This window comes from Cupressus sempervirens, chromosome 4, assembly GCF_028749045.1.
Source record: "Cupressus sempervirens isolate cs-2001-9-10 chromosome 4, ASM2874904v1, whole genome shotgun sequence".
NCBI classification, from domain to species: Eukaryota; Viridiplantae; Streptophyta; class Pinopsida; order Cupressales; family Cupressaceae; genus Cupressus; species Cupressus sempervirens.
The window spans coordinates 321,398,198-321,409,411 of record NC_143121.1 but is presented as its reverse complement, the minus strand read 5'-3'; the positions used below and the strand labels follow the sequence as shown (position 1 = coordinate 321,409,411).

Here is an 11,214-nt window from a genome sequence, read left to right as displayed (position 1 = left end):
TAATAATGGAAAAATTCAAATTACATGAGTGAGTGGCCAAACTTTGTATTCCCCTTCTCTTTTCAACTATGTATTGCGTGTGGAGTACGTAGGTGAAGTGATGACAAATGAAACCTTTTATGTGTTTTCAAATGTAGAAGAAAAACTTAATGATAGTATTTAAAAAGGTGGCCTTCAAGAATAGAAAGGACTAAATGCACCTCATTTTCAGGCTTTAATTCATTTGTCACTTTTGAAAAGAAGGCATTTTTTGGGGTAGCATGATTTTGACTTAAATTTATGATCTCCAACTGTTACAAAGTGAAGTGTATCAATAATTAATAATTGAAAAATTCAAATTACGTGAGTGAGTGGTCTAACTTTGTATTCCCCTTCTCTTTTCAACTATATATTGTGTGTGGAGTCGTTAGTGAAGTGATGACAAATGAAATGTTTTATGTGTTTTGAAATGTAGAAGAAAAAATTAATAATAGTATTTAAAAAGGTGACCCTTAAGAATAGAAAGAACTAAATGCACCTCATTGGCTTTATTCATTTGTCACTTTTGAAAAAAAAGGCATTTACTGGGGTAGCAGGATTTTGACTTAAATTTATGATCTTCAACTGTTCGAAAGTGAAGTGTACCAATAAATAATAATGAAAAAATTCAAATGATATGAGTGAGTGGCCTAATTTTGCATTTGCCTTCTCTTTTTAATTATGTATTGCATGTACGCTGATGAAGTGATGACAAATGAAACATTTTATATATTTTGTAATGTAGAAGAAAGATTTAATGACATTAATTAAAAAGGTAGCCCTCAAGTATAGAAAGAACTAAATGCACCTCATTTTCAGGATTAAATTCATTTGTCACTTTTGAAAAAAAACCTTTGCCATACACATTTTATTTGTATAAGAAATTTATAAGCGCACCCAACCATTGTCTGTAAAGGTATATATCTGTTTTTCTGGGTGTTTGTGTGGGCTAAGCTAACAATGAAGATGATGATTATTCTGCTTCTCTTTTTCTGTGTCTCTGATGATTATACTGCTGCTTCTGCTCATGTGGCAAAGCCATCTAACTATTCTGACCAGCAAGCTCTCATGGCTGTCAAAGCTTCTCTGCTTCTCGATCCATACAACTCCCTCCTCGACTGGTCTCCCAATCACACCTTCTGCAATTGGACTGGCGTTATCTGCGCTTCTCGTCGACAGCGTGTGGTTTCTTTGAATCTCACCCATATGGGATTATATGGCCCCATCTCTACCTCTCTGGGTAATCTTTCCTTCCTTAGAGTAGTTGATCTCAAAAATAATAGCTTGCAAGGCCACATTCCATATCAGCTTGGAAAACTGTTTCGCCTAACCTGGCTTCGATTGTCTTATAACAATTTAAGTGGAAGAATTCCCTCTGAATTTAGTCTTCTTTCAAATTTGGAAACCATGGCATTGGGAGCAAACAAATTAACAGGTATAGTCCCACCTTTCCTAGGAAACTTGTCCTCTTTAAAGACCCTTGATTTGGCCCAAAATAGATTTGAAGGTGGTATACCTTGGGAGTTGGGTATGCTTAGTCAGGTGAACTGGTTGAATCTTGCTAGCAACAAGCTCACAGGATTGATTCCCGTCACCCTTTCAAATTGTAATCAGCTAAGAAGGCTTTTTATTGGTCCCAACAAATTAACAGGGTCGATCCCCATCGCCCTTTCCAATTGCACTCATCTCCAATTATTACAGTTATATCAGAACCATTTAACTGGTCCAATTCCATGGGAGTTGGGAAGGCTCTCAGAGCTGAAAGAAGTCTATCTGTGGGAAAGCCAACTCAGTGGAGAAATACCCAGCTCAGTGGGCAATTGGACTCAGCTGCAACTGCTCGATTGGAGTAAAAATCAACTGAGCGGCAGAGTACCACTGGAATTTGGGAAATTACAGCAGCTGAGAGGGCTTGTTTTATGGAGAAATAATTTTGTGAGTGGAAGTAGTGGTTTGTCCATATTAACAGTCTTAACTAATTGCTCCGGCTTGAAATATCTTGATTTGGGATTTAACTATCTCACTGGCAGCTTGCCCACTTCAGTTGGCCGCCTTTCAAGTTCACTCTCAATTTTATCATTGAACTCAAATGAAATCGGGGGAAACATACCAGAGGAAATTGGGAACCTCTCAAAATTGGCGACAATAAGTATAGAGGTAAACAGATTCAATGGCACCATTCCATCTAGTTTCAGTAAACTTCCAAATCTGGAAAGATTACTTTTGAACACAAACAATCTACACGGAAGAATTCTAGAAAGTTTTGGCCAATCAAAAAAGCTTGGGTTGTTGGCACTCAGTAAGAACATGCTTTCAGGGGAAATCCCTGACAGTCTTGGTGACCTTCCACAATTAAGACAGCTTTACCTTGATCACAATCAGCTCTCAGGGAAAATACCTGCCAGTTTAGGGAGATGCAAGACTTTGGAATTGGTGGACTTGGCGCACAACAAACTAAGGGGAAATATACCTCCTGAAGTTGTAGGTCTTCAAAATCTCCAGCTCTACTTCAATGTTTCTGGAAACTTACTTGAAGGTTCTGTTTTGGAGGTGAGTAAAATGGTTATGGTTTCAGCCATAGATCTTTCTCAGAACAATTTCTCTGGTAGCATTCCAGGTGCCCTGCAAAGCTGCAAGGGGTTAGAGTATCTAAATCTTTCAATGAATAGATTTGAGGGGCCAATCCCTGCATCATTAGCAGATTTACAAAATTTACAGTCAATGGATCTTTCATGCAATAATCTGACAGGTACAATACCAATGGCTTTAAAAAATATGAAGATGCTCAAGCATCTAAACCTTTCTTCAAACAGGTTAACTGGAGAGGTATCAAAGGGAGGAGCTTTTTCTACTCTTAATTCCTCAGAAATTATGGGAAATTTGGGCCTCTGTGGTGGATGGATAAACTTGCCGCCATGCTCTTATTCGAAGAAAAAACATTTTTTAGTTTCCAAAAAGGTAATAATTCCTATTGTGATCGGCATTGCAATTTTGATCATGTCACTTATATTGGTAGCATTTATCTATAGATCTAGACATTCTAGCACCCCTATACTTGATGTATGGCCTCCAAATGTTTCATATGAGGAACTTGTAAATGCGACCAATGGGTTCAGTGATGAAAATCTTCTAGGAAGTGGTAGTTTTGGTTTGGTTTATAAAGGCACTCTAAAGAACGACGCAAATATTGTTGTTAAAGTTTTCAAGCTGCAAGTTGAGAATGCTCAGCAAAGTTTTATCAGAGAATGCAATGCATTAAAAAGAGTTCGTCATCGAAATGTAATTAAAATCATATCAGTGTGCTCTAACCTTGATTTTAAAGCCTTGATTCTACCCTTCATGTCAAATGGAAGTTTAGGGAGATGGCTATATCCTTGTGAAGGGGGTGAATGCATATTAAATTTGAGTGATTGGATAAGGATAGCACTGGAGATAGCACAAGGATTGGCATACCTTCACCATTATTTCTTTGTTCAAGTTATTCATTGTGACCTCAAGCCCAATGTCATGTCCCCTATTCAAATAATTAAAAAAAATAAACTTTGTTAAGGCAGGCAGGCTCCAAAAAGGTGAAATTTCGGAAAAAGGGGTTAATCTTTGGAAACCAATGGACTAATAAATAAAAATTATTATTAAATTATATTTTATTAACCCCTCTTGGACGTGAGTTAGGGTTATGCCCTCTTTAAAAGGGGTTTGGAGGCATTTTGGGCTCATTCTACATCTTGATTCTTGCTAATTTTCTTGTTGTTCTTCAGAGGCTGCCAAACCTGTGGAGAAGGAGACCCAAGAACGGGAGTTTGCAGGTTTCCAGGAAGGCTAAGGATGGGAGTTTGAAGCCATTCCATGTGCATGCTCATACAGAGTTTGCCCTTGTGCTGAATAGTGCCGATTTGGGTGTTTTCGGGGTTGTTTTTGGTTTGAATTTGGGTTTTCAGTTGAGTGTTTCATATCAGTTTGGTTTTCTGTTGCATTTCAGACTTTATGATGTTAAAATAGAGCTGAATATATGTATTGGGTCATGATTAAACTTCTGAGATAATTTATGAGTGTTTTGTGGTGTTTTCGGGCATTTTTGTGTTAATTTCGGGAGCCCGATTGAGCATAGTTTTGCTCTACATTTGTGATCTATTGTGTAAGGGCTGTACAAATCTGGAAATGTCATTTTGTAGGCTGTTATGCTGCTGAAATTTCTGTAAAAATGTCCATTTTCAGATTTATTAATAATTTGTGAAGTTGTGAAGTTTTTGGCACTAATTTGGACATACTCGATTTGGGTTTTATTGGAGAATTGGCAGATCTTTGTAATATTGGTTGTTTGATTTTAAAGTTCTGATTTGAGGCTGGAAATATCATAAAAAATCAGTAAAGGGACATTACAGTGGTATCAGAGCCGTGATCTTGCCAGCCTGAGGGTTTGTAGAAGTTGCATGTCAGTTTTAACAACTACTCAGATCTTGCATGTCAAGTTCTGATAACTACCCAGATCTTGCATGTCATATTTTATGATTGCATGCAACTAAGTGAAAGAGAAAAAAGATATTTGCAGCGAGAAAAGAATAAAGAAATTTTGATCAAACCCCCAGTTGAAAGCAAAAGTACAAAATCCAAGGAAGAAAAAAGTATGGCTGATCCAGATGAGATGGCAAAGAAATTCTTCCAAGACATCCAAAATACTCAGAAGCAAACAGTGGATGGTTTGGCAGAAACTAGAGAGGCTTTGCGAATATTGACAGAAAAATTACAAGGAATTGCATCTATTAATGAGAAAGGGAGCACTTCAGAGGAGCCGAGAAATGGGAGATCCACACCATCTAAATCAACCAAATCTATTTTCTTGCCTGCAGATGAGCCACCAGTACCAAATCCAGCCATTAATCCAGTGGAAGAGGTTACAGGTAATTTGATTACATTAAGAGCTACTTACAATGGCTTAGATGATGACTTTCGTAGTTCAGTTCCTTTTAGAGAATATGTGGATATGATGAATGCTTTGATGCCCAAGAAAGAGAATAGGAGGGAGCATGGCACAAGTGGAAGAGAGCTCAAAAATAAAATAAGCAAGTTTACAGCGCCTACTTTTGATGGAACAAATAAAATTTCAGCTAGAGCATGGCTACAAAAATTACAAACTTTCTTCACACTTAACCCCATGAAAGAGAGTGATGCTATTCAATTTGCAAGTCTACACTTGGAAGATGCAGCCTATGATTGGTGGTATCATGGAATGACTACTCAAGGTCACGATCAGGTAACTACATTTGAAGATTTCAGTCAAAGGGTGATAGATAGATTTGACCTCAAGGATGATGAAGAGTACTTTAAAGAATTGTCAAAGTTGAAGCAAACCAAATCAGTTAATGAGTATATAGAAGAATTTCAAAAAGTGGCTATTATGGTACCTGATATGAGTGAAAAGAGGATCGTTTATCTTTTTCTTGATGGTTTAGAAGATTCTGTTAAGGGTTTGGTTAAGGCTTTCTCACCCTCAACCTTACAAGAAGCTATCAAAAGAAGCTTGCAACTTGAAACTTGCGTGCCTATGAAATCAATCACTAATCAAAAACCCCCAAATCTTTGGCAACATAAGAGAAATTTTCAGAAAAAGACTTTCCCAACACTACCACCAAAAGATGTGACAAATGTGGCAAAAAAGAAGGTAGATGAAGAGACTAAGAGTGAATTACGAAGGAAAAAGCTTTGTTTTACTTGTAGAGAACCATGGGTTCCAGGACACAGATGTTTGGGGAAAGGTCAAGTGCACTATATTGAAGTTTCTTCAGAATCTGATTCAGATGAGCATGAGGAATTTCATGATACTAAGGAGGAGGTAGAAGAAGAGAAAGTAAAAGAAATCAGCAAGGATGGCACTTTAGCAGCATTATCAGGAGTCCCAAGATACCATCCCTTCCGAATTCGAGGGGTACTAGCAGGGCAAAGGTTGACTGTTCTTCTTGATAGTGGGGCAACTCACAATTTTATTGATGAGGGATTTGTCATGAAAAGAGGGCTTAAAGCAGAAGATTTTGAGGGATTCAATGTTACTGTAGCTGATGGATTCACTATGCCTTGCACACGGGTGGTGAAACAACTCAAGATGACCTTAGGAGATTATGAGTTATGTGATGACTTCTATGTGGTTGGTATTGGGGAGACAGATCTTGTATTGGGTGTTCAATGGTTGCACTCTATAGGAGGCTATTACATGAACCATCAAACTATGGAGTTTAAATTTCATTCCAATGGGAAAGAAGTCATATTGAGAGGGTTATCAAATGGAGCACCTAAGGCGGTCTCTGCAAAGAGGATGGAGAGGACTTTTTGAAGAGGACAAGTAACATGGGCAGCAGGAATCATAATCCAACCAACAAGCTCTCCCAAGAATCAAGGTAATTTCCATTTTGAAATTCAAAATATTCTTGATAAGCATAGTATAGTTTTCAATGACTTGCCTCCAGGATTACCACCAGATAGAGGTTTTGAGCATGTTATAGAGTTAGAACAGGGTGCCAAACTAGTTATAACAACCCCATACCGCCATCCAAGAGGTTATAAGGAAGAAATTGAAAAAACTATTAAAGAACTCCTGGACATGAGATTCATAAGGCCTAGCTCTAGTCCATTTGCATCATCTATGGTACTTGTCAAGAAAAAGGATGGTACAATGAGAATGTGTATAGACTACAGGGCTCTAAACAAGAAGACCATAAAAAATAGGTATCCCATACCACGCATAGATGAACTCATTGATGAGTTACATGGTGCTGTATACTTCTCAAAAATTGACTTAAGATCAGGCTACCATCAAATCCGAATGAGGAGTGAAGATGTGGAAAAGACTGCTTTCAGATGTCACTATGGGCACTTTGAATTTCTTGTTATGCCATTTGGACTCACTAATGCACCAGCAACATTCCAATCTTGTATGAATAAGGTATTCAGTCAGCATCTTCGAAAATTTGTTTTGGTATTTTTTGATGATATCTTGATATACAGTAAAACATGGGAAGAGCATCTAAAGCACATAGACACTGTTTTGGGAATCTTGGAGAAGCAATCCTTCTATGCTAAGCTATCTAAATGTGAGTTTGGTTTGACAGAGATCCTATATTTGGGACATATTATAAGCTCTAAAGGAGTACAGGTTGATCAACAAAAAATCCAGGCAATTTTGGATTGGCCTCCACCCACTAATCTTACACAGTTGAGAGGTTTCTTCGGGTTGTGTAGCTACTATAGGAGATTTTCCAAGGGATTTTCTCAGCTTGCTGCCCCCTTGACTGATTTGACAAAGAAAGGAGCTTTTGTTTGGACAGAAGAGGCACAAAAAACATTTGATAAGCTTAAGGAGGTAATGAGTTCATGCCCTGTGCTTGCAATTCCAGATTTCTCTTTACCTTTTGTTGTTGAATGTGATGCTTCGGGAGAAGGTATAGGGGCTGTCCTAACTCAAAGGGGACATCCAATAGCATTTGAGAGTCGAAAATTAAATCAATCAGAGAAAGGGTACTCCATCTATGATAAGGAAATGTTGGCAATCATGCATGCACTTCATAAGTTTAGACAATATTTGGTATGTGGGAGATTCATTGTAAAGACAGACCATAATAGCCTCAGGTTCTTCTTGAACCAAAGAGATTTGAATGATCGTCAAAAAAAATGGGTAAGCAAATTGCAAGCTTATGATTTTGATATTGAATACATGAAAGGAAAGAATAATGTGGTTGTTGATGCTCTCTCAAGAAAGCCCACTTTGTGTTCCTTATCATCTATCTCTGCTAATTGGAAAGTCTCCATAATTTTAGAGTATGCTAAAGATTCATTTGCCACCAAGATTTTGGATAAGTTAGTGGATGATAACAGGTACAAGGTTGTTGATGAATTGATTTATTACAAGAACAGGATCTTCTTAGTACCAGGGTCAAAAACTAAGGAGAGGATATTGAGGGCCTTTCATGACACACCTTTGGCTGGTCACCAGGGATACTTCAAGACATACATGCAAATTCGAGAGCGGTTTTCATGGAAGGGTATGAAGGAGGATGTCCTTAAACACATTAAGGAATTTATGGTATGCCAACAAAGCAAGAGTGAGAAAAATTTTCCTGCAGGGTTGTTGCAGCCACTTCCTATTCCTGAACAAAAATGGGAAAGTATTTCCATGGATTTCATCACTGGGTTGCCCAAGGTTCAAGGTAAGGATTGCATATATGTGGTGGTAGATAGACTAACTAAGTATGCACATTTCTTTCCTATCACATCTGATTTCAAGGCATCACAAGTGGCCGAATTGTTCTTCAAGGAAATTTTTAGATTACATGGTTTGCCTAGAAACATTGTTAGTGACCGGGACAGTAGATTCCTCAGCTCTTTTTGGAAGGAGCTCTTTCATTTGGCAGGAACTGAACTCACTCCCAGTACTAGCTATCACCCTCAAACAGATGGACAAACAGAGATAGTTAATAAATGGATAGAAGGATATTTGAGGAACTATGTTTCAAATCAACAACATGCTTGGGTGAAATGGTTACACCTAGGGGAGTATTGTTACAATACATCTCATCACATGTCTATTGGTATGCCTCCTTTTCATGCTCTTTATGGTTATGATGCCCTTTCCTTTGTTGATCTAATACTTTCCGATAGCAGAGTACCCGCAGCAAGTGATTTCATCAAGCAAAGCCAAGACATAATAAGGTCCCTCAAGGATAATCTACAACATGCACAAAACCAACAAAAGATATATGCTGACAGGAAAATGATTGAAAGATCTTTTGAGGTGGGAGATTTGGTATTTGTTAGGTTGCAGCCATATAAGCAAAGCACCTTGAAGAGAAGTGGGGCAGAGAAACTTAAGCCAAGGTTCTATGGGCCTTATAAAATCATCAAGAAGGTAGGAGAGGTAGCTTATGAATTGGAGCTCCCACCAAACAGCAAAATACATAATATTTTTCATGTATCTTGCTTAAAGAAGGTTCTAGGCTAGCAAACCATAGTATCTATAGAATTACCACCTCTTGATGATGAAGGGAAATTAGTTTTGATACCAGAAGAGATTTTGGATACAAGAGAGAAAAGGTTGAGAAATAGGAGCATCATAGAGCATTTGGTCAAATGGAAAGGATTACCACTAAAGGATGCAACTTGGGAAGGAGAACATATTCTTGAGAATTCCAACCTTCATTGCTTGAGGACAAGCAATATTTGGGAGGGGAGGACTTGTCATGTCCCCTATTCAAATAATTAAAAAAAATAAACTTTGTTAAGGCAGGCAGGCTCCAAAAAGGTGAAATTTCGGAAAAAGGGGTTAATCTTTGGAAACCAATGGACTAATAAATAAAAATTATTATTAAATTATATTTTATTAACCCCTCTTGGACGTGAGTTAGGGTTATGCCCTCTTTAAAAGGGGTTTGGAGGCATTTTGGGCTCATTCTACATCTTGATTCTTGCTAATTTTCTTGTTGTTCTTCAGAGGCTGCCAAACCTGTGGAGAAGGAGACCCAAGAACGGGAGTTTGCAGGTTTCCAGGAAGGCTAAGGATGGGAGTTTGAAGCCATTCCATGTGCATGCTCATACAGAGTTTGCCCTTGTGCTGAATAGTGCCGATTTGGGTGTTTTCGGGGTTGTTTTTGGTTTGAATTTGGGTTTTCAGTTGAGTGTTTCATATCAGTTTGGTTTGCTGTTGTATTTCAGACTTTATGATGTTAAAATAGAGCTGAATATATGTATTGGGTCGTGATTAAACTTCTGAGATAATTTATGAGTGTTTTGTGGTGTTTTCGGGCATTTTTGTGTTAATTTCGGGAGCCCGATTGAGCATAGTTTTGCTCTACATTTGTGATCTGTTGTGTAAGGGCTGTACAAATCTGAAAATGTCATTTTGTAGGCTGTTATGCTACTGAAATTTCTGTAAAAATGTCCATTTTCAGATTTATTAATAATTTGTGAAGTTGTGAAGTTTTTGGCACTAATTTGGACATACCCGATTTGGGTTTTATTGGAGAATTGGCAGATCTTTGTAATATTGGTTGTTTGATTTTAAAGTTCTGATTTGAGGCTGGAAATATCATAAAAAATCAGTAAAGGGACATTACACCCAATAATATTCTATTAGGAGATGACATGACTTCATACATAGCAGATTTTGGCATTTCCAATATTATTTTTGACAATTCAGTGGATTTTGTGACTTCTACAAATGCACTTAAAGGATCTATTGGCTACATTCCACCAGGTATATATTTCTCATTTTTACACTATGCTTTTAACTAGTTTTCTTTATTTATCTTATGAGCTATTGAATGCTTCTAATGCAATAGGAGTCATTAATCCTAGCTTATCTTCTATAACAAAGTACGGAATAGGCACAAACCTTTCAACAAAAGGAGATGTATATAGCTATGGTGTTCTCCTTTTAGAGTTGCTTACAAGAAGGAGACCAATAGATGAAATATTCACTGTCAAAGGAATCACTCCACCAAAATGGATAGAAATGCATTTTCCAAATGCAATTGTAGATGTGATTGATAACTCTCTACTTATAGATGCATATGGATTAGGGGAATCAACCATTATGAAATTTCTTATTCAATTCATACAAATTGGGTTGTTTTGCACAAGAGACTCACCACATGAGTGCCCCAATATGTATGTTATAGTTGATAGATTAAATACAATCAGTAGTTCTTTCTTTGGCACTCCTAAAACTTTACAATTACCTATAGATATCACACCTTTTATCAAGGGTGATAAAAGTAAGAGTACCACTGGAGAAGGAAATAAGGGAAGTTGGTCAACATCTACTTCTTAACCCTAGTGTGAGGCCTCACCTTGACCAATCATAGCATAGTTGATACATTATTATTTGATAGTCCTGACTTGATATGTTGAGACACTGTCAGATACACTGAACATTATTATGTTATTTTATGTTCTGTGATGTTTTACTTTCAGATGTTTAAATAGGTTATTTAATGTTTTATGAACATGTATACTGATGATGTAGTATAGAAAGTGAATGCAAAATTAACACTTTGATTATGCAATTTTAATGGTTAAGAATATGAGTAAAAATGAGATAAACAACTAGTTATTTGAAAGATGCATGTTTTAATTTATGTGATTATATATATATATATGTATGTATGTATGTATGTATGTATGTATGTATGAAAGTGATTTTCTTGAGCTACT

General features: G+C 37.1%; 1 pseudogene; it reads left to right on the top strand.

Moving 5' to 3' along the window:
* Nucleotides 1-978: 978 nt before the first annotated feature.
* Nucleotides 979-10,831, top strand: LOC149561329 (uncharacterized; annotated as a pseudogene).
* Nucleotides 10,832-11,214: the final 383 nt, after the last annotated feature.